A 27,669-nucleotide genomic window follows, 5' to 3' on the forward strand; every position below is an offset into this window, starting at 1 on the left:
GGTCATAAAGTTAATCCGTTGCTACAGTGTGTGTGTGCATTTTTGGACATATGCCATGCGTTTGACATTAGACCTGTGTTTGGGGTATACAGTAGTCTTTACTTTTATGAACCAGTGTTATGCAGCATATTACAATAATGCAGCAGACGAAAAGGATCATTCCTTTTATTGGAGTATATGGAAACACGTTGAATGCTTGAGACAGAGGCTGCCGTTTCAAGGGCAACATCTCCATCTCCATTTGTGATGCTTCATCCCATCATGAGTTGTTTTTTTCCTTCTCTTTACAGCTGTTTGCCTCTCTTTTTTTCCAGTTAGCAAACAACAACAAAACAACAACAAGCGGATCTTGAAACTAGAGAAACACAGAGATAGAGAGACAGAGAGAGAGAGACAGCGAGAAAGAGAGAGAGAGACAGCGAGAGAGAGAGGGAGGGAGATGTGAAGGACGAGAGAGCATGTCAGGTGTAATAGTGTTAGTAAGGCATCCAGTTTCAATGATGTCATTCTTTGCAAACACTCTGGCCTGCTGTCCAAGAGGCCGCCGGTGCACGTGTGCATAGTGTTGCACGCATTTGCTGCACTGTAGCTGCACAGCGTCTTATAGGTGACCCCTTTAAAGGATCACCTATCCTGTTAAATGAACTAGTGAATGAATGAATCAACATTAATATGGGTAACAAGTGTGTCTGGATACTCCCAAAATACAAGAAAAAAAACACACCCTCTCTTTTTATCCATGTACTGAAAACCTGTGTTCAAATACCTGTGTTCATATTTTCCTTATGACGTCATAAGGGGAGAAGTCAAGTCAATGCTACACTACGTTGCACTCGTAAATAACAGAGTGAATGAGAGTTTAAACTCATAAAACATATTCCAAACGTAAATGGACCTTTTTTAGTTAGAGGACTGAGTGACATATTTATATATATGAGTGAATTTTTTTTTACACTAATTTCTTTGATGTTTTTCCAGTACGTTGGCATCTGAGTTTCGTTCCTCCTCCCGTTCGTCCACTTACTGTGTTTATTTCACAACCTGCTTGTTTAAACGTCAATGCAAAATCCATGAATTAGTTTCGCAACAGTTACTTTGTGTTTGAGCCTGTTCTTTCAGTGCTCCTTCTCTGCTATACATCTGAGCACACACAAACAGCCGGGCCATGCCTTCCATGTGCTTGTGGCTCACTTGTTTGTGAGTGTGGAGACTTTCCTCACTTAATTCCCCCGCGGTCACTGACCTGGTACACTTTCCAAGGAACCTTAAGGCTTGGATTGGCTCCAGTTCAAGCTCAATGCAAATCCAATTTGCCTCTGAATATAGAACAACATGCCAAACAACCCCCATAGGCCTGCGTGACATGCCTACCTCTTCATTTTCATAATAAACGTTAATCTGTCCAAAATCATGACAAACAAAATGACAAAAAAACAGCAGTCACGATCATGCATGGTCCTTGTCAATGTTAAGTTGGCTTTAAGGGCTGCTTCACTCACTATGTGGGTCCTTCTTGTATTGACATTTCTGACCACATGGGGGCAGCATTTGTATTCATATAGAGGCGAGGAATAAACGGATTGCATCCAAGAAAAGATCCTAGATAAACTGAGAGTGACAGATCCTTTGACAGCATTGCGTGGGTGTGACCCTCTGACCCTTAGATGATTATAAAATGTTGTCCTATATTGTTCCTTTCTAATCCTCTTTACACTGTGACTTTTATTGACAGTGTACTGTTTGCCTTTGTGTGTGGCTTTGATGATTTCATTTTAAGGACTTAAAAAAGCGCTTTTTAGCCGATTTTCTCAGCCCCAAAGCGCTTTACATTTCTTACCACATTCACCCATTCATACACACACTCATGCACCTATATCACTACATTTTTGTAATGTACCTTTTAAGGTGAGACACTGTAGGTGAATAGGGTACAATGTTTGACTTATACATATCATCATGAAACCTTGTCAGATTACTATGTAAATTATAATTTAAGTAAAGGCAAAAGATCGTTGTGTGCACAGTTACGCTCAGGAACACTACCACTAGCGCTGGAGACTGGTAGGTTCAATGATACTCCAGAGGCAGACAGGCTCTGTTTGATGTGTGACCTCAGGGAGATTGAGAATGAGATTCATTTTATGTTTTATTGCCCAGTTTATGATGATTTGAGGGATGTATTGTTTACTACGATGTCTTCCATTTATGCTGATTTCTTTTGGTTCGACGACTATGAAAAACTTGAGTTGTGTTTTAAAAAGGGAACCTTTTATGTTGCAACCTTTCTCTGTAAAGCCTGGGAGAGAAGAAGAAGTATGTTGTTCAGAGACCCAGCTGTACAATATTCTGTATTTTGATTGTAATGTAGTATGTGATGGTGTCCTATAAACCCATGAGGGTTGGGCACTTTGAGTGCAGGACACAAAAACCAAAATAAAAAAAAAATAAATAAAAAAATTACTTACATTAAAAAAAGTATTTTGTATTACATCTCTTTTTCAGGAATGTTTGATTTAATATTCACATTAAGTAATATCTAACTAATTATGTGTAACCCTCTTTAAAAAAAACATATCTTGTGAGGACAAAAAACCTTTCAGCCCTGTGAGGGCACATAGGTTGAGTTCCGAATCGCATACTCTTTCTTTTTTCTATTCTACATACTACATCCGACGATAAAAAGAATCTAGTTAGGATGCAGTAGGCATACTATTGGGACATACTTTTCTCTCTTATTTCATCATAACATTGCGCCTTGATCTTGCCTCTTGCTTTTATATCCGTCGCATCCCCGTTTGTTTTCATATGGAGGCTTCGTCGATGTTACATCACTTCACGTGCACACTGGATTGTGGGTCGGAATCGCCCAAATAGGATGCACTTTTCAACACTAACAATCTTGGCCTCATGAAGTAGGACATCCGGGTACTTCTAACCATCCTAAATCTGGCCACAAGAATCGGGACATCCTAAATCTTTTTTCTACATACTATATAGTAGAAAGTATGCGATTCGGAACGCAACCATAATCTTTTGGCTCTGTGAGAATGATGACTGATTCACTCACTGCAATCAGGTGTGTGTGGCACTGATTGGCTGATTGAGCCCAGGTGTGAGGAGTTTATATATGCCCTGAGACCCCAGTGCTCTGTGCTGCTCATTGTCTCGCCCTCTGGGATAGTGAGAGGTTCTCTCTTAGTGTTCTCTGGCTTTAGTGTTTTAAAGAAAACTGTTGAGTTCTTTTTGTGTGTTTTCATCTGCTTGGCAGTGGTGGTTCAGTTGGTTGTTTTATTGTGTTTTCTTAAAGGTAGCCAGCCTGTGTGGCCCTTTTTTAGGTCTGTGTGTTTTTTGTTTTCTCCCGTTCCATATATTCGCAATAGCGATTTAGTGAAATACCTCTGGGGATAACTTTAACCCTCTGAGCCCTGAGGGCATTTTCTCGATTTTACATGCTTTTATAAATTACCATTTTAGAGGGCAAGTAGATAACATAATACCCAGCTGATTCATATTAAAATGTTCAGAACACTCTCAGCTCTCAGTTAGGAAGGTTCAATTTTGCCCTAGTCCAATGTAAAAAAAAAATATTTTGACATAAATGTTGAAATTTGAAGTCCGATTTTTGAAAAATTTCGAAATGTGTGTGAAATAATACCTTTATTCATCTGATTGAGTTATTTTGGCTCTTGAAATTGCTTCTCCAAAACATTAGCTTCTAAAATGTACAAGAATGTTTCCATAAAAAGGTTGGGAAGAGCAAAAAACATGACTAAAATGATCTTTTTGTCCAAACGTTTTTTGGTTTTTTGGTTCTCGATTTTACATGCTTTTATAAATTACCATTTTAGAGGGCAAGTAGATAACATAATACCCAGGTGATTCATATCAAAATGTTCAGAACACTCTCAGCTCTCAGTGAGGAAGGTTCAATTTTGCCCTAGTCCAATGTAAAAAAAAAATATTTTGACATAAATGTTGAAATTTGAAGTCCGATTTTTGAAAAATTTCGAAATTTGTGTGAGATAATACCTTTATTCATCTGATTAAATTATTTTGGCTCTTGAAATTGCTTCTCCAGAACATTAGCTTCTAAAATGTACTGGAATTTTTCCATAAAAAGGTTGGGAAGAGCAAAAAACATGACTAAAATGATCTTTTTGTCCAAACGTTTTTTTGGTTGAGATTTAAGGGCATTTTCTCGATTTTACATGCTTTTATAAATTACCATTTTAGAGGGCAAGTAGATAACATAATACCCAGCTGATTCATATTAAAATGTTCAGAACACTCTCAGCTCTCAGTTAGGAAGGTTCAATTTTGCCCTAGTCCAATGTGAACAAAAATATTTTGACACAAATGCTGCAATTTGAAGTCAGATTTTTGAAAAATGTGGAAACTTATGTGAAATAATACCTTTATTCACCAGGACAAATTGTTTTGGCTCTTGAAATTGCCTCTCCAAAACATTAGCTTAGCGAAGGAATACAATAATTGACTAATGTTAACATGCTAATACTAAAATAAAATATGAATAGTGTGGATGCAGGAGAACTTCAGATGCTGCCAGAGGAAGGACCTGATCCACACCGTCTCGTCTCCACCAGGGAAAACTGGAAGAGAACAGACAGACAACAAATGAGCCAAGAAAAGTGAACAGGCATGAAAACAAAAAGACTATCCTGCTGAGCGAAAGCATTATCCCCATTTACAAAGCATTAGCTTCTATAATGCACTGTCATTTTCCCAAAAAAAGTTGGGAAGTGCAAAAAACATGACTAAAATCAAATTTCCCAAAATACAAATAGTCTCTTACTCTACTTTGACCACATATGAGGAATTAAGCAAAATGAGACTGAATAATGACTTGATACTAGTGTTGTTTTTGTCAACGAAATGTATGACAAAATATCGTCGTCAACGAACATTTATCACGTGACAGAAACGAGACGAGACGCAACGTAAATGGTGGTCATGTGACGAAGACTATAATCAAATATATAATGCTTTATTGTTGACTAATAAAAACGGGACTAAATGTGGTTTACAAAAACTGACATTACAGCATCGTAAGAGAGGCCGTGTCCGGAGGGGATGTCACTTTTCCCTGTGTAAATGTTAAAATCTATGGTTTAGCCATTGCTTGAGTCCGCCAAAACGAACAATTTGAAACCCCACTTAGTAGGTTTGGCCTTCATGTATTGAGTAATTCCGGTTTTAGCCTTTGAGGCAACCATCCTTTCATCCACAGCTAGGTTTTTGTATGGATGAAAATAGGTCTTTGCTGCGGTTTTGATCAAATTGAGGAGAGGTTTGACCCTGAAGAGTTTGTCGAATTGTGGCGTTCCCTTCTTCCTATCATTGTTTACATCTTCATCTGGATCACTTATGTGTAAGTTCCAGGAGATGACACCAAATCTGTCCCTACGCATGACTGTTGCGGCAAATGGACAGGTTAAACTGTGGTTCTGCCTCCAGTAATCAGCAATGTGGTGTAGTCTAACCAGGGCCATGTAAAAGAGGAGTCCAATGTACTTGTAAAACTCCTCAACTGTCAAATCAGTCCATTTAAACTTTTTACCCATGGCAATTTTTTTGGCAGCCTGTTTATTTGTGTTGCTACAGAGTGTGTGTACAGTGTGTGCAGTGAAAAACAATTTGAAGAGCTCAATTGGTGTGTAGAAGTGCGTGCCTAGCTGTGGGCCAGGGGTGCGTGCAGGTTGAAACCTGGAGACAGGAGGAGCGGTGTCCTGGTCTTCCTCAGTCTTCCAAGCCCGCTGCTGCGTAGGGGGTGCTGGTGGAGTTAGGACACGGGACCTCTTTGCGGGTGGTTCTCCTCTTCTCCTGGACCTGGTGCTGCCACAGATTCACAGAAATCAGTCTCATTATCTCATAACAAAAATATTTAAACTTCACAACTTGTATTTGCAAACAACAGTGTAATAAAAGTCGATGCAAAAACATTTCCATTCTGTACTATTTGTAAATTGTAAAGGGAAATACTTTTACACAGAATACACATCTATTACTATTATTTTCAAACAAAAGTAAACAAAAGTAGTGCTATCAATAGAGAAATCAGTCCCTGTAATGTCAAGAATGCAAAATTCAAGCTATCTTACATTTACACACAGAGCTTCATTTGCAATTTCTAAAATAAATTATTATACCCGTTTATAAACAGCTGTATAGCCTACTACAGTTTGTTTGTTTCTCTCTCTCTCTCGTAACTTCTGTCTCCTCCCCTCAGCCAGACTAAATGACGGCTTTCCATCTCCCACAACAGACAGTGTGTGTGTGTCAAAATATTGACACACACACACACACAAATATTGACACACACACACACACACACACACACACACAAACACACACACACACCCCGGGTGTCCATTTATGCGAGACAGCTAGCAAACAAAATTGAGACACACGGGGAAGATTGCTTACTTTTACTTGTTTTCAAACTATTACTTGTTTTCAAACAACAGAAGGCTGGCGACAAGAGTATACAGCTCTGTCACGTCAGTTCCAAAAAAAAAATCGGTCACGTCACGGACGCAACATTCAAGCTAGTTTACATGTTCACACTTAGCTTCCATTACAAAAACAGACGTTTTGTCAAATAAATGCTCTTACCCGTCTTCAAATGGATCCATGTCACCTTCATATTCCTCTTCGTCAAAGCCCTCAATGTCGGAATCGGCGTCTTCCTCTGAATCTCTCAGCTGTCGAACATCCGCGCCATGGTGAAATCGAAATTAGGAGCATGATAGGAGTCCTTTGTTCAGTGATTGTGTATGTTTGACCTTAGTGGGAGGTCCTTAGTGATTACACTAAGTTGATTGGATGGTTTTTCACAAAATATGACAGCAAGCAGCTCTACCAATCACGCAAGGGAAAGGGCCGATGACGTTTTCGCAAAATGTTGATTGACAAGCGGCTCAGCCAGTAGCGCAAGGGAAAGGGTTGATACATTTTCGCGCCTCTCAGCAACATATCTCTGGCTGTGAGTCACGTAGAATCACGCGAGAATATGTCCCGGAAAGGGGAGAATCTCAGCTTTCCGGTGATATTTAAACCACATTGCTGCGATTTAATAATGTTAAATAATGTATTAAAACATAACGAAATCACCGACAGAACGCCATAGAACGCAGTACTGCGGGCTCCGGGTCCAGAGGGTTAAGACACACAGGGTCTGTGCCTGTGTGTATAAGAAAAAAGACATGAAATGGGAGAAAAGTAGCAAAAAATCTCAAAATTGACCAGTTCTTGAGAAAACTTGAGAATACTTTCTACTATATAGTATGTAGGAAAAAGATTTAGGATGTCCTGATTCTTGTGGCCAGATTTAGGATGTACCCGGATGTACTACTTCATGCAGCCAAGATTGTTAGTGTTGAAAACTGCATCCTATTTGGGTGATTCTGACCCACAATCCAGTGCGCACGTGAAGTGACGAAGCCTCCATATGAAAACAAACAGGGATACGACAGATATAAAAGCAAGAGGCAATATCAAGGTGCAATGTTATGATGAAATAAGAGTAAAGTATGTCCCAATAGTATGCTTACTGCATCCTAACTAGATTCTTTTTATCGTCGGATGTAGTATGTAGAATAGAAAAAAGAAAGAGTATGCGATTCGGAACGCAACCACAGTTTTTGCCTGCAGTTTCCCCTTAAATACAATTTTAAAAACTAGAATGTAAAAAAAAGTATAGGATATTGTAAAGTGAGTAATTAAACAAGGTATAAGTAGTGGATACAGAAATGGCTAATCGGTACTTAAGGTAGTTAAACTTGATCTGACATTAACGTGGAACCTCATGTTTAGGTTGGGGCCATCTGGCCTTTCATAGTCCAGTTTACATTGTGCTGTACTTATCAGTTCACCCACATCCTAAACATAGCAGTACACATAGCATTGGTGTATTGGAGGAGTTGGACCATAGATAGTGTATAAAAGAGTAGGACCGATTACTCGTAAATGGAACTGGTTCCTTTTTTGTGATGCAGTGACTCATTCTGTAGATTTTCTCACTGGAACTTGCATCAGGTTTCCTGTGCCATGGCTGCCACAGCACGCACGCACGCACGCACGCACGCACGCACGCACGCACGCACGCACGCACGCACGCACGCACGCACGCACGCACGCACGCACGCACGCACGCACAGCTCCAGTCCTGTTTGCTCTCTGCTGGCAGCTCACTGACACTGCACACATCAGTGGAGTGTGGGCCGGGTATGGAGTTATTTTACTATCTTTATACAAGGCAAGGCAAGGCGAGTTTATTTATATAGCACAATTCAGACATAAGGCCACTCAAAGTGCTTTACAAGTGCATGGAACATATCAGGATAAGACATTAAAAAAATATAATGCAAAATATGAACAGAAATAAAACATTTAAATGTGAATTAATAGAAATAAAACATTTAAATCAAATAAAAATGACATTACATTAATCAAGAGCGCAATCTTTCTATTTGAGAGCATGACTTATTGTTTTGACGTTCAGATTGTGTCATTCTGTCCTTTCAAACTCTCAAATAACTCCTGCTTCCTCTAGGTTGCCTCTGCTTCTGTTCAAACTCTATGCTTGCCCTCAAATGAACTGTTGGTCGTTCTCAGATTTCGCTATAGATTTCCTGAGCAGGCAGGAGCAATTTGAGACAGTTTGAGACACCTTTGAGGGAACAAATTACAAAATATGTACGTGAAAACTAATAAATAATACTCTCAAATCGAAAAGACCATGCTCTTTAATAAAGATAACTCTATCTTATCCTAACTGTTACAGCACATAACTCCATAGCCGAGCAGTGTATACGTGCTAGGGAGTGTTCATAAAGAGTTGTGGTGTGAAAGGTGTTCATTGTATTCTTATCTATGAAACTTAAGTCAGCGATTCTGGAGAATGTTTGTAGTCATACCTTTGTTGTTAAAATCAGTGAATCTCTCCTCACCATCCGCTTACCTGTCCATACTGTAGTGTACACTGTAAGAAATCCAGTGTTAATACACAGCCTATAGGCTCTGTAAACTGGTATGTACACAAAGGGAATGTTAAAAAAAGGAAGCCCACTGTAGCTAGCAACATGCCTGTTTACACAGTTTAGGCTGTGTATTGATATTGGATTTTTTGAGGAGATATTCACTGACTTTGACAAAAAAGTGATTTTGACAACGAGCGTTCTCTAGAATCACTGGCTCCCCCATAAATGGAAAAAAGTAAGTCATTTGCTTTTCCTTAGATTGCATTACAGGGCGGTTCAATCATTTCCTGTTATAGGTCAGACGTGTATCTCTCTTTCTCAATCGAAGGTTTAGTCATTTTCCACACAGGGGCGTCTCAGTAATTCCACTGGATCTCAGATGTAACAGTAAGAGGTCAGCGTAAAGTTCATTGTTGCTTCATCAGAGTTACTCATCCATTTTCTTTAAAGACTGGATGAATTGGGCTGCTGTGGCTAAGCACGTAGGGCTAGCGTCCAGTGAAATGCAGTTCAGGGTTCAATACCCTCCTGCCACATGTCAAAGTGTCCCTGGGCAAGACCCTGAACCCAAAATTGCTCCCGATGGTTAGCTTGCGAGGCAGCTGCTGCCGTAGGTGTAGGTGTGTGTGTGTGTGTGTGTGTGTGTGTGTGTGTGTGTGTGTGTGTGTGTGTGTGTGCGCGTGTGTGTGTGTGCGCATGCAAATACAGTGCTGCTTGAAAGTATGTGAACCCTTCGAGCCTTTTGGAATTGTATTGAGTTTACCCATTATTAATTAATTGTTATCAATACCAGTATTTGTATATGAAATTACAGATGTTTATTTATCAATTCCAATCTGTATGTGCAAAAGTTTGTGAGCTGCATTGCTTAAATCGAGCAGGTTAACACAATCAGATGGGCCAAATGGAGTGAAGAAATGGACCAATGTAATGAGAGATCTTTAGGGAAGAAATTGGGCGGCACTAGATACAACAGAGATCATGCCAGGTCAGTTTAGGCTCACCAAAGTGAACCCATACAGGTCAGACATGCTGAAAGGGAAAAAAATCTCAGAGGATCTCAGGAATAGAGTTGTGTTGTTGCACATGTGTCTGGGGAAAGCTATGAATTAATTTAAAAAAGTTTGAGCTCCATCGATCCACTGTGAGGCAAATTATCTACAAATGGAGAGCTTTACGAGTGATTGAACATCTGCCTAGAAGTGGACTTCCTTCAAAAATATCCACAAGCGCCACAAAAAAAGTGATTTTTCAGGTAAAAGCCGATCCAAACATTATATCTGGAGATTTGCAGACTATTTGCCAACACCATTCTTCACTTGGGAGAAGGTTCTTTTGGTGATAGGCAGAGTTGCGTTTTCTCCCAAACATGGTGGTTTTGGTTATGACCAAACAGTTACATTTTGGACTATCTGTCCACAGAATAGACTTCCAGAAGACTTCAAGTATCTCCAGGTGCTCTCTGGCAAAGTTGTGACAAGTTTTGTTCTTTTTTGAGAGCAGAGGCTTCCTCAGCAACCCTCCAATGAAAGCCATTTTGACTGAGTTTTCTTCTTATTGTGGAACCATGCACATCTGTCCCAGATGCTGCAAGAGAGGTCTGCAAATCACTAGATGTAATGTTTGGGTTGGCTTTGAACTGAAAAATCACGTTTCTTGTGGCTCTTTTGGATATTTCTGAATGAAGTCCACTTCTAGGCAGATGTTCAGTCACTCTTAAAGCTCTCCTGCCTCACGGTGGACCGATGGAGCTCAAACTTTTTTAAAATGTATTTATTGCTGTCCCGAGACAAAAAACTCTATTCCTGAGATCCTCTGAGATTTTCTTTCCCTTTTGGCATGTCTGACCTGTATGGGTTCACTTTGGTGAGCCTTAACTGACCTGGTTTTATCTCTGTTTTATTTAGTGCCGCCCAATTTCTTCCCTAAAGATCTCTCATTACATTGGTCCATTTCATCACTCAATTTGGCCCACCTGATTGTGTTAACCTGCTCGATTTAAGCAATGCAGCTCAGGGTTCACAAACTTTTGCACACACAAAAGTTGGCAAATCATTAGTTTTATTTGTTTTAACAATTGATTTCTGGAAAGGAAAATGTGGAATTGATAAACACGCACTTTTTATTTAATATAAAAACACTGGTATTGACAAAAATGAATTAATAACGGTTACACTAAATACAATTCCAAAATGCTCAGGGGGTTCACATACTTTCAAGCAGCACTGTATGTGCAGGAGAAGAAAAACAATGTAAGAGTCTTAGAAAATCAGTGAAAAAGAGTACATTTAAAAAATAAAAGTTCCAATTACCATTGTACCAAAGACATTTGAATAGACACTACACCACCATGATTCATAAATAACTGATTTACATTGTAGACTGATGAATGTAGAAGAGAAGTCTGATACTCTTATGAAGAAGCAGGACCGGTGACCACCTACAGGTGATGCTATGACACAGGCTTTCACTCCACACTTTGACCCAGTACAGTCCTCTTGCTGCTGCTGCTGCTGCTTACCAAATATGGCCTCATCTTAAAAAATCCAGGGTGTTTGATTTCCCTGCTTTTGATGATTGCACAATGGGAAGAATGTGGGGGCAAGATAGAAGAAGTGATGTGATCGTTACCACCAACCACCAGTAGTGATGTGGACATGGTTTCCCTTCTCCCTCCTCAGTGGTTCAAACATTGCTGAAATAGCTGATGACAAATCTGGCCGGCTGACCTGACCGAGCGTCATCGCACAAACAGTCTGTTTTTAGCTTTATTGTTGCACTGTAATTTTTTTCTGAAGCCCACTTGGCCTTGGAAGTCCTTGTATTTTGGCCCACCGCGTCGCCCACACTCTCCCCTGGATAGCGGTGTATATTCCTGGCCACATCTCCTCCACTCCTCCTCCCTCACCCACTGACCCACTGGCGGAAAGCGTGGGGGGGGGGGGGAAAGCTGTGTGCCTGGAGAGAGCGTTACTTTTTAGTCTCCCCATGCAGCTTGCTATTTTCTCTTCCCTGTGTGTTTGATTTGATAAACACAAAGCACAGGCGTTTCTCTTACGCAATACATCGTCTCACTCTCTCTGCTGTTTCACTTTGCAGGTCGTGTTTACACAACATTGCACATGGCCCGTGGCAACACACACACACACACACACACACACCCGCCGTACACAGGAAAGAATGACTGTCAAATTTAGAAATGAGATGATTCCCTGCCCCGGCTGCCTGCATGAATGAATATGTAGTTTAAAAATGGCACGAGGATGTTGTATTTATAGTCATGTGAGGATTTGTGGATGCCAGTATCAAGACGGGAAATCATTTACAACACATTTTGAATACCATATAACCTGGGGTTCATACATGTAGGCTATGTATTATATGAATTATATTATATGAATATGTAGCCTATTATTATATTATGTACTGCACATGATATGTATATCATGTGCAGTAGTCTAATTTTGTTAGATATCCCTTTCACATAAGATCAAAGATCAATATATTTGTTGAAGACCCATATTTTGAGAATATTACATAATTTCTTCCAAATAAAAGACAGGCTGATGGTGATGCTATTGAGTTCGGCAGGTATTATTATTTAAACTTCAAATTAAACGTGTTTATCTGATCATGACAACACATGAACATTTAGGGGATATTCAAAGTCGTAGGGATTCTTAAAGGCCTACTTCATCGGTTTGAATATGAAGGTGTATTGAATTCTGAGATCCTATGTAGTATAAATGTGCGAAAAAAATTGAAATCGGTTCATCCTAGCCTGAGAAAAGGCAGAAAGAGTGTTTTTTTTAACCCTATATTTCTCTTTCTCGTGACATCACAGAAAGAGAAATATAGGGTTAAAAAAACGTACTTTGTAAATATTACTGTAATGTCACAGTAAAAGACATCACAGTATCACAAATTTACAAAGTACGTTTTTTTTAACCCTATATTTCTCTTTCTGTGATGTCACGAGAAAGAGAAATATAGGGTTTAAAAAAACACTCTTTCTGCCTTTTCTCAGGCTAGGATGAACCGATTTTTTGCACATTTATACTACATAGGATCTCAGAATTCAATACACCTTCATATTCAAACCGGTGAAGTAGGCCTTTAAGCTCATGAGACATGGCTGGTCTCACGAAGCTAGATCGACGGCCACACAAACCAATCAGAAGCTTACATTCATTTAAAGGACGGACGCTAGGTCAGAACACAAGCCCTGATTGGCCCGGTCATTTTTTGACCAGCAGAGATTGGAGAAAAGGCCAAACTCATCTGAGTAAGGGAAACAAATTTGAATTTCGCACAAAATCATGAATGTCTATACCACAGAATATTGGAGTGAAAATTTAGGATGGGGTTTTTTCCATCAACAGATATGATACTATGCGCTGTGCAATATGTGGTAGGCCTACACAGTCAGGCAGGCCCAGTCAAGTCAGTTTTAATTTACACAGCCCAGAACCTCAAATACAAATACCCTCAAGATGTTGGAAAGATGGTGACTCAATGACATTTCAAAGAAGAATGCATATCACCTTTAAAGGTTAATATATAATGAACTGCATGTGAAATACTGTACTGTAACCTGAAGAGTAGTGTGCTGTGGTGCTTTTTAAAGGAGCACTTCAACATTTTAAGGAAAATGCTTTTTCCACTTTTGCTCACAACTCCCCACAACATCCCGAATGCATATTTTTATATTGCTGTTCGTGCACTGATTAAACAAACCAGATACTTTATGTCAATAAATGCAATTTGGATTTAATTATTTATTTTTCTTATTTTGAACAAATCCAGTCTTTGAGAGTGGTAATGGATCTTCACATCTAACTCTCAGCAAGAAACCAAATGAGCACATTTTCCAAAATCTTGAGTAACTCCTTCAAATGATAAACATTTTTAAATAATATGATATGAGTGAATTAGCCTATTCTATATCACAGTGGATTGTGGTGTTGACAGAAACGCATAGGTATCATTTGAAACTATGAAGTAATGATCTTGGGACAATAGAATGACGTAAGCTTTCTGATGACTGAAGAGGGAAAAAAGGAGAAATGGTCTCTGTGGCAGGTTAAACAGCTGAGACGGTTGCTAAGGATAGCAGCTTTGACCGCAGATTGGTCTCGTGGCCTGAACCATGTTATTTTTAACACATGACATCACTGAGGAACCAGAGATATCCATTGTTCCACTTCTGATACAGCATATTGGAGCAATACCATCTTGACCTGCAACCCTTTCTCTTTTTAAAATAAAAAGAACATACAGGCCTAAAATGATAAATACATGTTGTGTCATTTACACAATGAGTATCTTACTTTTACCTCTGATTTCACTCCATTTTGGCAAAGCCTGGGTTCTGAAGACTGCTCTCGAATTAAATATCTAGGTAAATATTATACAAATTTTTAAACTTCTTAATCAAAAAAATATATTATTTATCTATAGAGAACAACAGAGGGCAGCAGAGTGATTTGGTTGGCTAACAGTGATCTCCTCACAGACTTCTAGCTATTACCAGACTCACTGTATCTCTCTGACACTGGGCACAGAGATGATTTAATGAGAGCAATAGGAGACACAGCATGGGCCACGGCCCCCTCGTCACCGTGTGTTGAAGCACTGCACTTAGATGAAGGATGGAGCCCGACCGGCAGATTAACAGAGGCAGGGGGGCCCTCTCTCTCTGGGTGCTACTTCCTGCCTCTCTGTCTCTCTGTCTCTCTGTCTCTCTCTCTCTTTCTCTCTCTCTTTCTCTCTCTCTTGGCACTGGCAATAATTGCCTAGGTTGCCTAGCGACCGAAAGCATGGAAACAGAAGGTGTCACTTGTTACCTCAGAGCTGGATTTAGCCAACTTGTAAAATAGCCATTGATGGATCATGAAGGGAGGAGCGAGTGTCTAAAGATAAGCTGAACAGAAGGACAAGCAGGAGGATGGAGAGGCTTCAGGAAATAGACAGAGGTCACTGTGAGGGCCATTGGGTTTATGACGCAATAGCCTATTGTGTCAACGGACAGAGTGATGAAATTAGCGTAGAAATGCAACTGTGGTGGATTGGAGAATAATGATTGAGAAAATGTGTGTAAAACAAATATAATTTTATAGCAATACTTAATATGATGAGTAATAAATCATATACTTCCTCTTGGCACAACATGACCAAACCTGGTGTATGCTATCAGGATGTTGGTCAAAGTTAGCTACTATACTAGCTGGTATAGTAGCTAACATATATAGAGCATTTAGCAGCTAAAGCGTCACATTTGTTTCTCAGAAAATTCTTAGAAACTACAACAGAGCTAACTGTTACAGAATTAGGAGCCTCCAAACAATCAACCAAATGATTTCTGATGTTGCTCTGTCTCTGCTGGATGTGTGAAAAGATAAATGTTGGAATACTTCATATTAATCTATGAGGTGATCATGTGCCATGTTGTTCTTTTGTTTTTGTTTTGTTTTACAGCTTGTTGCACTGTTCAGTACAGTAGGCTACGGTTCGTTAAGTACAGGAAGATTATAACAATATTAAGTAAATGCCGTACATTGTATATAGTACATCTTAAATTGAATGAGTTTCAAAAGTCTCCGGCAAAATATAACACTGTGTTGAATGAAAGAAAAGATGCTAGGGGTTTTTTTATTCAAATTTGCATCGGGATATGATGTGCATGCAAATGATCACATTGACCGGACGACCCCCAGCCAGTGGCACCAATTTGTATCTCAGGGCCTGTGAATTTGAATAACGTTGATCTTTAGCATCATTTCCTGGCAAGATGTCAATCAAGGCCTATATATCCGTCTAATTCCTGAGATCTGTCCTCTCAACTCCATTCTTTTTCCCCTTCCGCTCTTCTGTGTTTATCTCCCCCATTATTAGCCTCTCTCATCCACGTCATGCCTCAAACAAACCCCTCCTACAAGTGCATGGGCGTAGGCTTCGTTTGAGCATTGAGTGGGACACATTAAAAGGGGGCTCTGGTGGAAAATGTTAAGCGTCAAACACTTCATTTGCTGCATTATGATCGAATTGTTCTGAACCAAATTGTGCCTTTTCTGCATCAATTTATTTCTTCCTATATAAGAAAAGACAACATTGAAGATAACCCGCTGACACAAATATAATGGAAAATAATGTAGAATAAGGCTCTCTATAAGGCTTTTAAAAATGTATCCTCCTGTACTGTTCAAAACTTCAAAATCAAATCACTTCACACCCGTTTTGGGATTTTTTTCTTAGGAATCGTATACATTTCAACAACCAATCTATTAATGAAAAGTTTAGGTCTCCATAAAAACAGCAGTCAAAAACACAAGAATCTCAAGACACTTGACACGCATAAAATAATTTCAGAAACCCTGAAGGAAAATGAAAGCGAAGTCTATTGCTGTCTATCTAACAGTTACAGGTAAGAAGGATACATAAATGTCTTTCATTTGTGAAAGACATTTTTTTTCCATGTTTTTAAGGGGGACAATGTAGGCCTACCTCTTATTAATATTAAGAGGGGGGGGGGGGGCATATCCGCTGCTATCCCCCCCTGAAATCTACGCCTATATGCTGTTCATCTAGCATGTACCTCCATCTCTAGTGCACACACACATGCACACACACACACACACACACACACACACACACACACACACACACACACACACACACACACACACACATAGACGTCGATTACGGGGGGATGGGGGGTACATGTACCCCCCACTTTTCGTCAAGACTCATTTTGTCCCCCCCACTTTTTAAGCCGGACATGGAGTGCGTCTAATACCGACACTTACTGTGCATGTCTGCTTGGCTTTAAAAAAACATCTGATATCAGGCCCACTCCTTTTTGACATGATGCAGAATTATCTTTATTTTTTTTTATTAGCGCTAGTCATTTTTAATAGCGTGACTCGTTGCGCCCGCACCTCCTCTGGGACACCGTAGTTGAGGATTGTTTTTGAATGAGAGCTGCCAGCCTGGCTTGGACAATGAGTATAATATTATATTGCCAATACTAAATGGATGTGGTGGGCTGCTACACCACGGGATGCATCTGCAGACCACTGCCACATTAAGGTAAGGCCATGGATAACGCGTAACATTTATTTTTGAAGATTTGCTGGTGCAGTAGTGAGGTGTGAAGTGCTTGAGTTTTGGTCTGCCTGATGTAGATTGGATGGATGCGTGTTGTGAATTGAGAACTGTCGGCTCATGGTGTGAGCCTCTCGCCTCTCTTTTTCGCCTTCTCTCTGTTTAAACCTAAACAAATAAGCGTAGAAGCGGCACTAGTAGCCTAGGCTTAGACCGTAAACTTTTTTTAAATAGCACAACAGCAGTGGATACCAACGACAAAACAGTGAACATGCTCCGAAGTCTCCGCTAGTTTGCACACCAGAGAAGACTGATGCATTTCAATCAGCAGCAGAGAGACAACGGCGAGTGGCTTTAAGTGTCCCGTTGTGAAGTGTAAACTGTAGGGATTACCATCCTCTATGCCCACTAATGACTGTTAATGTAGCGGACACTAACAGCAGCTTGTGTCGCGGCACATGGATACTGACGATGTTGTTTATCAAGAAGTAATTGAAGCTGATCATGGCTATGCTACTAGCTAGGTTGCCATGGAGACCGAGGCGGAGTAATATTGTTGTGCGACAGTCCAGCCGTGCTTCGGCTCGATTTGAGCACGGTCAAAATGCCTTCAACCAATCAGATTGCTCAGTCGGAACTACCTTCCCAAGCTCCTTTTGTTTACGTCATGTTTGGTTGGGCTACGGGAAGCAGCTAGTGGCTCATATGTCCGCTGCTTTTTGAAAATGCTTTTTTCATCAAATGTGTCAGACATCAGTGTTTTGTATACATTGTATTCATTAGTGAGCGGGTATGCCGTCTTTCAGAACCGTTCATTACCTGCACTAAAGAGAAAAAAAGATGTTTCCTCATTGTCCCCCCCACTTTTGAAAATGCACTCCAGAATGCCTGTTTGTCCCCCCCACTTGTTTAGCCAAATCGACGTCCATGGACACACACACACACACACACACACACACACACACACACACACACACACACACACACAGCGGATGGCACCGGCCCACTCAGTCCTCTCAGGGAGCAGAAGGTTTGTCCACTCCCACTCTCGGCTTTAACGTCATGGAACACACAGAGAAATGGAGAGACAGAGGAGAGACAGAGAGAGAGAGAGAGAGAGAGAGAGAGAGAGAGAGAGAGAGAGAGAGAGAGAGAGAGAGAGAGAGAGAGAGAGAGAGAGAGAGAGAGAGAGAGAGAGAGAGAGAGAGAGAGAGAGAGAGAGAGAGAGAGAGAGAGAGAGAGAGAGAGAGAGAGAGAGAGAGAGAGAGAGAGAGAGAGAGAGAGAGAGAGAGAGAGAGAGAGAGAGAGAGAGAGAGAACAGATGGGAGAGGAGGACACACTGGCTGCCTGTTTTATAACACTACTCCTAACAACGCTGCGGTCATCATCACTGTGACTGTGTAAAAGGCTATTGTAGACTCATCAAGGTGGGGGTCTATATATAGGACTGGGGCTGGATATAGACAAGCAGGAACTGACACTTTTACTGTGGTAAAAAAAGGACATTGTTATCCCACACGCTGCGAGAGGTTGTTCAAGGCTTCACACATTATCCTGAATAGATGCAGTCTAGATACAACAATGATGCTTTAATAGGAATAATTCAATAACCGTTTTCAGAGGGAAAACATTACTTCCGTGTGTGGTTTATTTCATATCATTGTAGCAAGCATCCGGAACTTTTTTACTCTGTGTTTTTTTTTCTTTCCGTTTGTCCCGGATCTACCAGACCCTTATAACAGAGCACTTGTCAATTGTGGAAATCCAATCTGAAGCCTTCGCTATCACACAATTGGTGTAACCATAGCGACCTGATGCACATCATTATCAGTGCATGACATCATATCTGACACAATCACTTCCCATTTACGCATGTGGAAAGACAATGTAGGGACCATTCTATTATCGTTTTTTTTTTTTTTTTTTTTTTGCCGGTGCCCGCTCCTCCTATACCCAGGACTTTACACAAGCATTGCATCCGATTTCTTGTGTTTGAAATGATGATGCTAAAAACTATTCATAAAAATGCACAGAGAAATACTGGCATCAAGGCATGTTCAAGATGCAAATGATGTTTACTGGATTTAACACGAAGACAAAACCTAAAATTTGATTTGTGGCGTCATGTAAACAAGAGATTAGATCTACTCATTGCAGGCAAAACATGAACAGTCAAATCTGGGTCATGCTGAAAGAGAAAAATCCATCCTGGGAAAGCCCTATGAAAGCACAATGAAACATTCTAAAAGTCCACATAATCATCCTTGTCTGTGCTTTTTGTCTTTCTTTAAATGCTTATTTGTTTTAATCGTGCCATTTATGTTCATGCACTTTTATCTGTCTGTATGCTTCTTGTTTCATATTTTTCACACATCACCAACCTGTTATGTGTTGGAAAAATGATTGTATAATTTGACTTATCTGTGCTTGTGTCATTTTGTTTTTGTGTTTGTATTTTTCTTTTCTTAATGTTTCTTTTAAGCTATCTACCTACAGGGACTACAGGTGAAAATTAGCCTGCATGGCTAAATCTGACACATTTACATGTTGAACTTTGGTGCTCATGTTCATCAATGTGCGCTGTCCCTTCTAAATAAAGAAATCTCAATCCAACTACAACTTGCTGAGAGCTGCTAAATTCACAGATTAAAATCTTTAGCATTAAATGTGTTTTTATATTGTACTGCAACGTTTTTCCCTCCCACAAAAAATACCAGTGGACTTTTTGTGAGGGAAAATATAAAAACAATCAAATAATATATACACTCTAATAATGTATAAAAAAGTCTGTAGATAAACTGAATTCTAAAATTCCAACAGCTTTATGTTTAGTCTGGCATTTAGAAATCGTGGTTTTTGGTGGGAATTTGGTATGACAATACTCAAATTGTAAAGAATTATTGAGAAATTTACATTTTTTTTTTCTTGCTAAAAGAGGAAATTGATGCCCCTGTCATGTTTGCAGACTAAATATGAAGCTTTAGCCAGCAACAGGACAGTGTCATGAGGTGATTTCGGTTGATTGCCTTTCATGACGAACGCCTGATTGCCATTAGATTTGTATTGGATAGTTTTTCAGTCAGATGAATTGGTCCCATGACAAGTGTTTTTTAAAAGCTACCGGCAACTGGAGCTTATGAGGCATATCCACAGTCCCTCAATACCACAATGTAAATGCATGGTAACAACCTTGCATCCGGAACAGAGCAGTATAGTTTTCCCCACACGGACCAGTGTTGTACTGTGAGCTTATCTATCCGGAGGCGTCTGAGTCACAAGAGGGCTGCACTGAACTCAAGAGCTTTAATCAATTAGAACATCCTGCGACAAGGTGTCAGGAGAGTTGCATTTATTATATATATATTTTTTTATTTTAAAGGTCACATATTATGCTCATTTTCAGGTTCAAAATTGTAATATGGGTTTCTCCTAGGAAACTGTTTTCATGTCGTAGTGTCCAAAAGACCTTTATATTTCTCATAGTGCCATTGCTGAATCTCCTCTTTTCAGCCTCTGTCTGAAATGCTCCGTTTTGCCCAGTCTGCTCTGATTAGCCCTGAATCTGACTGCCAGTTAAGGGGTATCTGGGGGATGTGCTTATCACAGGTGAAGATAGGTTAAGATGGAAGTCTCTGGACACACCAGGGACCAACATTCATTTTGGAAAACAAGATGGATGACCTTCGAGACACTTTGAAGGGTATTCTACCGTTTTCTGATTATTGGGTCCTGCCTGCCCACTGCTATATTTTCATCCAAATTGCCAGATTTGAACCGTAGGTAGGGTTTCTAAAGTGTCAACTCAAATGGTTCCAAGAGAATTTTGTGCAGCTCCGACCTCGAGCATGTGTGTCTCTTGACCAACAAATAAAACAATAGAACATTGGGAAAAAATGCTCCAAACCAAAGCAGCAGAGGCCAAGACAAGCTGACCACTCATCTAATAATATGGGTCAAGTTTAAAAAAAAACACTGGATCATACATTTCTCATAATACAACCCAGTAGATTCTCAAGTGGTCCCCGGCTGCATTCTAAAAATGCCCTCTTTAATAAAAAGAAAGCCACACCTTCCAGTTTGTTTTCCTTATATTTCATTCCCTCGTCTCAAGCCCAGAGCTGAAATAACGCAGATTTAACAAGAAATGACAATGTGCTGTATCGTGGAAACTAATGACCCGATTTCAATAAAATTTGCAGTATATTCATAATCCCCATAGGATATAACCCAATGTTTTTATGGACTCACTGAGCTTCCTTAGTAGCTCCACTGCCACGCCACGCCACTCTTCATTTAAAGACGAGACAAATCAAAGTCTAGAGAGCAGATTCCCATGGAGTTGACAGAGCCCATCTGTGCTCCCTGTTGGATGAAGCCCTGGCCTTTCTTCTATTGCCAATAACCAACATGTGTCATACTGTAGGGGCAACATAGTCAAAATGTGGATCTTTGTAAATGCTTTTCATATCATGAAATGTAACGAAGATTGCACCGTGATTAAGTATTTTATTTGTAGTTATTGCACTGTGTTTGTTAAATAAAATACAGATCATTTGCTATATAGATGTTGATTGTGCTGAATGAAACCACATGAATCGCCTTTTTTGTTATGTACTCTATTGGTTTCTTTTATATAATAGCTAATAGGGCATAGCGCTGACGCAAGCAGGGGAGTTGTGAACCGGTGTGTGGCGTTTGGTGCTTGTGACTCAATGTGTGTGTGTGTGTGTGTGTGTGTGTGTGTGTGTGTGTGTGTGAGCGTGAGTCAATGTGTCACCTACTGTGAACTAGTCGGTAGGTCAAAAGAACAGCAAACCTGGTGCTGTAACAGCTAATAAAAGGCAGGTTACGGCTTGTTTGTTTGGAGGTGGTCTGTGTCTTTTCCGTGTGTGTGTGTGTGTGTGTTGCCGTGCAGGTGTTCTATGGAGCTGTGCACTACGCAGCTTTAAACATTACTAATAACAGTCAGCCAGTGAGTGGTACCAATCATCATCATCATAAAACATGCACTTTATCATCAGGTGCTTCGGCTACTAATTACATTTGTGAAAAAATGAAACATTTGGAAGAAAAAGCTCACCTTATTCCCTTACATAAAGGTTATGACAAAAATAGCAGGATCACTTATTATTAATCTGTTAAAACACTTCTAGCCCGTGCTTCCATTTTGAGCCTGTTCCAATCTGGTTTAAGGGCAGGCCGCAGTACTGACATGTTGACAACAACATTGTTACAGCATTAAGTTTATTCATACCATTTATATATAAAGCCCTGACCGGGAAGCTACCACATTATTTGACCGCAATGCTGCAAATTTCAGATGGGCTTTATCAGACCCGCTCCACTGACATGCTCATGTTGTATGTTACACAAGTTCGATCTGAGCTTCAAAAGACAGCTTCAAGCTTCAGTGCCCCCTGACTCCTGGAACAACTTACAGCAACAAATTAAAATGAATACCTTCATATCCTTTAACAAATATATTATCTTAAATCTGCCGAACTCTACCTGTAACTGTTTTAATGAGGCTATATTGTACTTTCACCTATTTCACTGTGTCACCCCCAGTAACAAACCCACAAAGCTTTATCATCTATTGCCAAGCTCTTTGGATATTTTGAGTGTTATTTAGGCCATGATCATACCGTTTTAGTTCACTCCCTCTGCTCTCATCAATGTTATTTTCCACAAAGAAGCTCTGATAAACTTGAATGGAAAACAGACAGTTATCCAGAGATGATGAATCCTCATGTTTTTGTTGACTCACTGTGCTTTCTTGCAGCGGGTCTGCACTGCTGAGCAAGCGAGGGAACGAGTAACTGAGCAAGTGATTGATGTGAATAGGCAAAAATGCAAGGGCTAAAATGGAAATGCTTTGTCCAGCCTAAATATTTAAAAAAGATATATATATCTGGACAGTGATGCACAATGTTCACCATAATAAAGGAACATGTCAATCAATGCAATGGCTAGCTCTGGTGTTCTTTCAGTGACGTGCACCATATGGAGTGTTCAGAGTGCCTTGGTGCCCTTTTTAAAAACCTTTATTCAAACCAGTGTTGGCAAAAATTTAAGTTTTATTTTTTTCTTCTACCATTGTAACACATGAGCCTATACATTTGTTTTAATCAGAAGGGGCACAGTGATGACTTTTAAAACCCCAGTCAGATTAAACAAGCCCACCGCCCCCCCCCTCCAACTGCCAGCATTTCAGTCAGAGGCTGAAAAGTGGAGATTCAGCAATGGCACTTTCAGAAATATAAAGGTTTTTTTGAACATTATTACACCATGAAAACTGTTTGTAGGAGAAAGCCAAATTACAATGTTGAACCTTTAAATGTGCCTTATATGTGACCTTTAAGTCAAGTAAGTGACATACCAGTAAGTGTAAAACAAGTTGAGAACTTGTCCCGTTCCATCCAGTTGTAGCAGACAGGGAGGTCTTTAGATCACCTTCATAGTAGACATGGCCCAATTGATTGATGTACAGGTGGCATGGGCATATCTCTGCAGTTGGCACATCTTATTTTTATATTTAAAGACTCAACGTACAACCATTTAAAAGGAGATATACGTACATGGTTGGGACGTCTTACAAGTTCATTCTTATGGGAAAATACTTACAGACAATGTCACGCTAGTTACACAACATTTTCTAAGCTCACTGTCCTGGCCTCTTAGGTATTTTCTTTCTAAAAAACTGACAAATCTCCATAACTCTCAAAACAAGATTCCTTCTCATTCCTTCTTATTGCGAGCTACTTTGCATTATAACCTGGACTCTAAAAGAATAGTCTAGAATAGAATCTAGTGGCTTAGCGATACAGGAGCTGGTTAATAATAGCTTTGTAGCTTAATATATATAGGGAATGTGAGATAAGAGTGAAAGGTGTGCAGTAAGTGTTGAAGTGGTAGAAGGAAAAAAAACGTATAGCTAACGTCCGGAGTGGCTGTGGAGAGTGCTGTGTGGGTGGTGGTCTCTCTCTCTCTCTCTCTCTCTCTCTCAGCCTCCTTCTCAGAATTATCCCTCAGTGACGCAAGCTCCTCCACTCACATCCTGACAGCAGCTGCTCCCTTGCCTGGTTACAAGCGCTCCTCGTCGGCCCTGTCCAATAACATCCACGCTTCATTTCCGCTTTAGTAGCAAGGCTTTTCCCCCCCCACCGGGTTTTACCAAATACGGAGCTCCATTTAGCCCTCATTAGCGCATGTTCACTTAATACTTTTTGTTTTCCATCTAATCTGGGCACTAGTGGGACCTCGGCGTCGCATATTAACTTAAGCTCTTTTTTTTTTACTCTTTTTTTTGAGGAAGCAAAATAAGCCGTTGTTCCTACACTCCGCTCACTTCAGGCATTGTTCTTATACCGTGTGACGGCACACAGACCAAACATACACCGGATGTTGGAGAGATATTTGAAGGGCCCCTCAGCGACTTCATATGCATTCATTTAGAGGGATTATACAGTAAAACAGTGGCCGTACCATGTTTGGAACTTATTTAGTTCCAAGAGTAGGTACTTTCACATCACCAGAGGAACTGTGGTGAAGTAAGTGTACATTGATTGGTCGAAAAACCAACACAATTCACTCATCTTCTTTCCAAGTCCTTTATAATCATAAAACCCACTCCACAAAGCAAGCATACAGCTCCAATAACAACGTCCTCCATTTGATTATTGTGTTTGTTCTCTTCTTTTTCTCTGGCTTATGGTGGATTGTTAACAAACTGTTGTTGAGTAGAGTAGCACTTGAGGTGAGTGTGCGGTGGAGCGAGGAGAGCGAGCATGAATAGTTAGTTGGAGAGAGAAAAGAAAGAGATATGTTGTGTGTGTATAGAAAGAGAAAAAGAGAAAAAAGTTAGCAGAAGTAGAAATAATTCATGTGTAAGACCAGGCCAGGCAGGAAAGGCACGTTTATTTATATAGCACAATGCTTTACAGGGCCATAAAATACATCAAGATGTGAATTTTAAAATTCTAATCAGGATTAGAAAAGCGAATAATAAATTAATCACAATAAGTATAGTGTAAGTTCACCGTGCATAATACAACGTCGCTCCGGGGGGTGGGGGGGAGTCCCTATTAAGGCTGTTACATACTCCGCGAGAAGAAAGAACAAAGTTCTCGGTGACAGAGCTGCGAGAAGAAAATGACGTCATTTTCGTCTCTCAGCTCTTGTTTAGCTGTTCTCGTAGCTTGTTCTCGACACATCACCCGTGCCGAACTTTCTTCTCGCAGCTTGTCCGAGAACTATTGTGTGATTGGTCAGTCTGAAGTCAATGAGGAAAGCGAAGTGAAATCAGCTGGCGCTACTGAGTCAATTACCATGGTAACAATGCGCCGCGGTGAGGAGTTCGGCAGTTGAGTTCTCGTGAAGTATGTAATGTCAGACCAGAAAGAACTTCTCGCAGCTCTGTCACCGAGAACTTTGTTCTTTCTTCTCGTGGAGTATGTAACAGCCTTTAGCCTGCACATACCAACAGAAAAAAGTCCTCAAAAGCGTAAACTGCAGGAACTCCCCAGTAGACAGTTCCTCTCAAAGAGCTCTTAGAAGAGTTTAGTCTGAAAACGCCTATAGTTACATATAAATACATTACCTCATTGGGATGCATCCTGTGGTCTCTCTTTCACTCGCTTCCTAAACAAATCAATACAGCACGCACTAGCAAAGATCTTTATGACAGCAGGCGCTGCCATCGTAAAAAACACTACTTCAATGTTAAACCACTGCCATCCCTACAGTCATACAAAAATACCAAATCCTTAATTTTTCTCTCATTTGGGGGCAGCGCAAATTCTCATTGCATCAGTGTTTTTCTGCCACCAAACAAAAAGCCTATTAAGTTACTAGTTTCTGAGGGCTTTAAGGGGACTTCCATGGTGACTTTATTGGGTATCTCACCCATTCATCTGACAGAGTGAAAAAAGGTTATGGGACATTCCAGAGGGTATCTTTTTCCCTTACAACCCATTCATGAAATATGATCCACTTCCCCGAGGCCAGAGACAAGCTGACCAGGAACAACAAGTAACATTGTGATCTCTTTCCATGATGGCTTTGATTATTGCCTCGTAAAGTCGACATGAAAGGAGATGGAGCGAGATGAAACAAAAATAGATTGAGTACATCACATGGACTGCAGAGATATGTTGCATCATAACAGAAAATGGGGACAGTATCCATAGGAAAACCATTACATGAACACATCCACCGAAAACTGAATTTGACAATCCGATTACCTTGGTTAGGAATTCCTAACAGATACTCATTTACTCTTGTAGCAACTGCCAATGTTGCAGATAAGAAGCATGCCATTAAAGAACTCAGTGCCCCCTTTCCCCCCTACATAGACACTGTTCATTTCAGACATGGATATAATAAAAAATATGTGTACACAACAGACCCTTCAACAGGTTGTCTGGCTGTACATTGTAATTCTCCTCCTCCACTCTCAATCCACAACCTGGTCCTCTTTACATTCGCTGCCAAGACCTCAAGCCCCTTTGCATTGAATATTTAAAGGTGAAGTGAGCAATATATTTAGGTTAATATACGTATTAAATCACTCTATATTCATACAGTGATCACTTATATAGTGTGCGCGTTTCATACCTCCGATCTCTCAGTCACCCGCTCTGCAAGTAATCGGCAAATTAAATTGTTCTGGGATCCCGAAAGTGGTATCCAATCAGAAGAAAAAACGCTACAAACCGGCACCCGTCTCACTGCCGGTGCACTCGCAGAGCAACAGATGGGTGAATGTTTATGCGCCTACAATGGCGGAGCAGGTAAAAATCCTTCCCAATGTCTGTTTTGATGGTTTTTATCATGTTTTATCACACTTATGGATCTGAGATGATGCTAGATAACTCGCTGCTTGAAGACCGCAGTGCATTAATGTGGTGACGTAGGGACGAGCGAGGGGACTGCTAACTGCAAATGAAGTTAAGAAAGAGTTAACAAAATGTTTTTAAGCACAAACTGGCAGAGCAGGTGGTGGAATTGAACAATGACAGGTTTCTGTTTGCTGGTAACTCCATCACAGCCAGAGATCAACCTTAAAGAAGCAATTGACCAGCACCAGTTTACCTCCACACCACGCACCTTCTTCACAGTGACCAGTGACCTTCTGCCATGAACAGAAAAATACTTGAAATTGTGTTCATTTGTTAGCCTACCTATTACGGTCCAAGTTTCAACTGTTAGTAAGAAAAAAAAAATACTAGCCTAATAAACTTAAACACACCTGAAAAGAGGACATTCTTGGAGCTTCATTTAACAAAACTGCTGATACTGGCTTTGTATCAGCAGGTAATAGGCACTAAATATAAACTGTCAGAAAAAAATGGAGACATCATTTTTCTCAACATTGAATCACCCAAGAAGACATTCCAAACACTATTTACACTTACACTTTATATGTCAAAACTACGGAAATACATTGTCTCCCCTACTACAAGGAGAGATTTAAAAAACAAACCAATAAAAAACAGCCTGGCACATGGACCTTTATCCACATGGCAAGGGTCATTTCATATATGGTGGTGTGTAAACTATGATTTCT

The 27,669-nt window shown here is 40.2% G+C and overlaps 1 long non-coding RNA gene across 1 annotated transcript; it reads right to left on the reverse strand.

Moving 5' to 3' along the window:
- Positions 1 to 4,321: 4,321 nt before the first annotated feature.
- LOC307261347 lies at positions 4,322 to 6,795 on the reverse strand. The gene is made up of 3 exons (XR_013845218.1): positions 6,634 to 6,795; positions 5,725 to 5,853; positions 4,322 to 4,610 (listed from the first exon to the last, which is right to left on the reverse strand). It is a non-coding gene; the product is annotated as an uncharacterized lncRNA (long non-coding RNA).
- Positions 6,796 to 27,669: the final 20,874 nt, after the last annotated feature.

Source organism: Ammodytes marinus (assembly GCF_949987685.1).
Source record: "Ammodytes marinus genome assembly, chromosome: 15".
Lineage (NCBI taxonomy): Eukaryota > Metazoa > Chordata > Actinopteri > Uranoscopiformes > Ammodytidae > Ammodytes > Ammodytes marinus.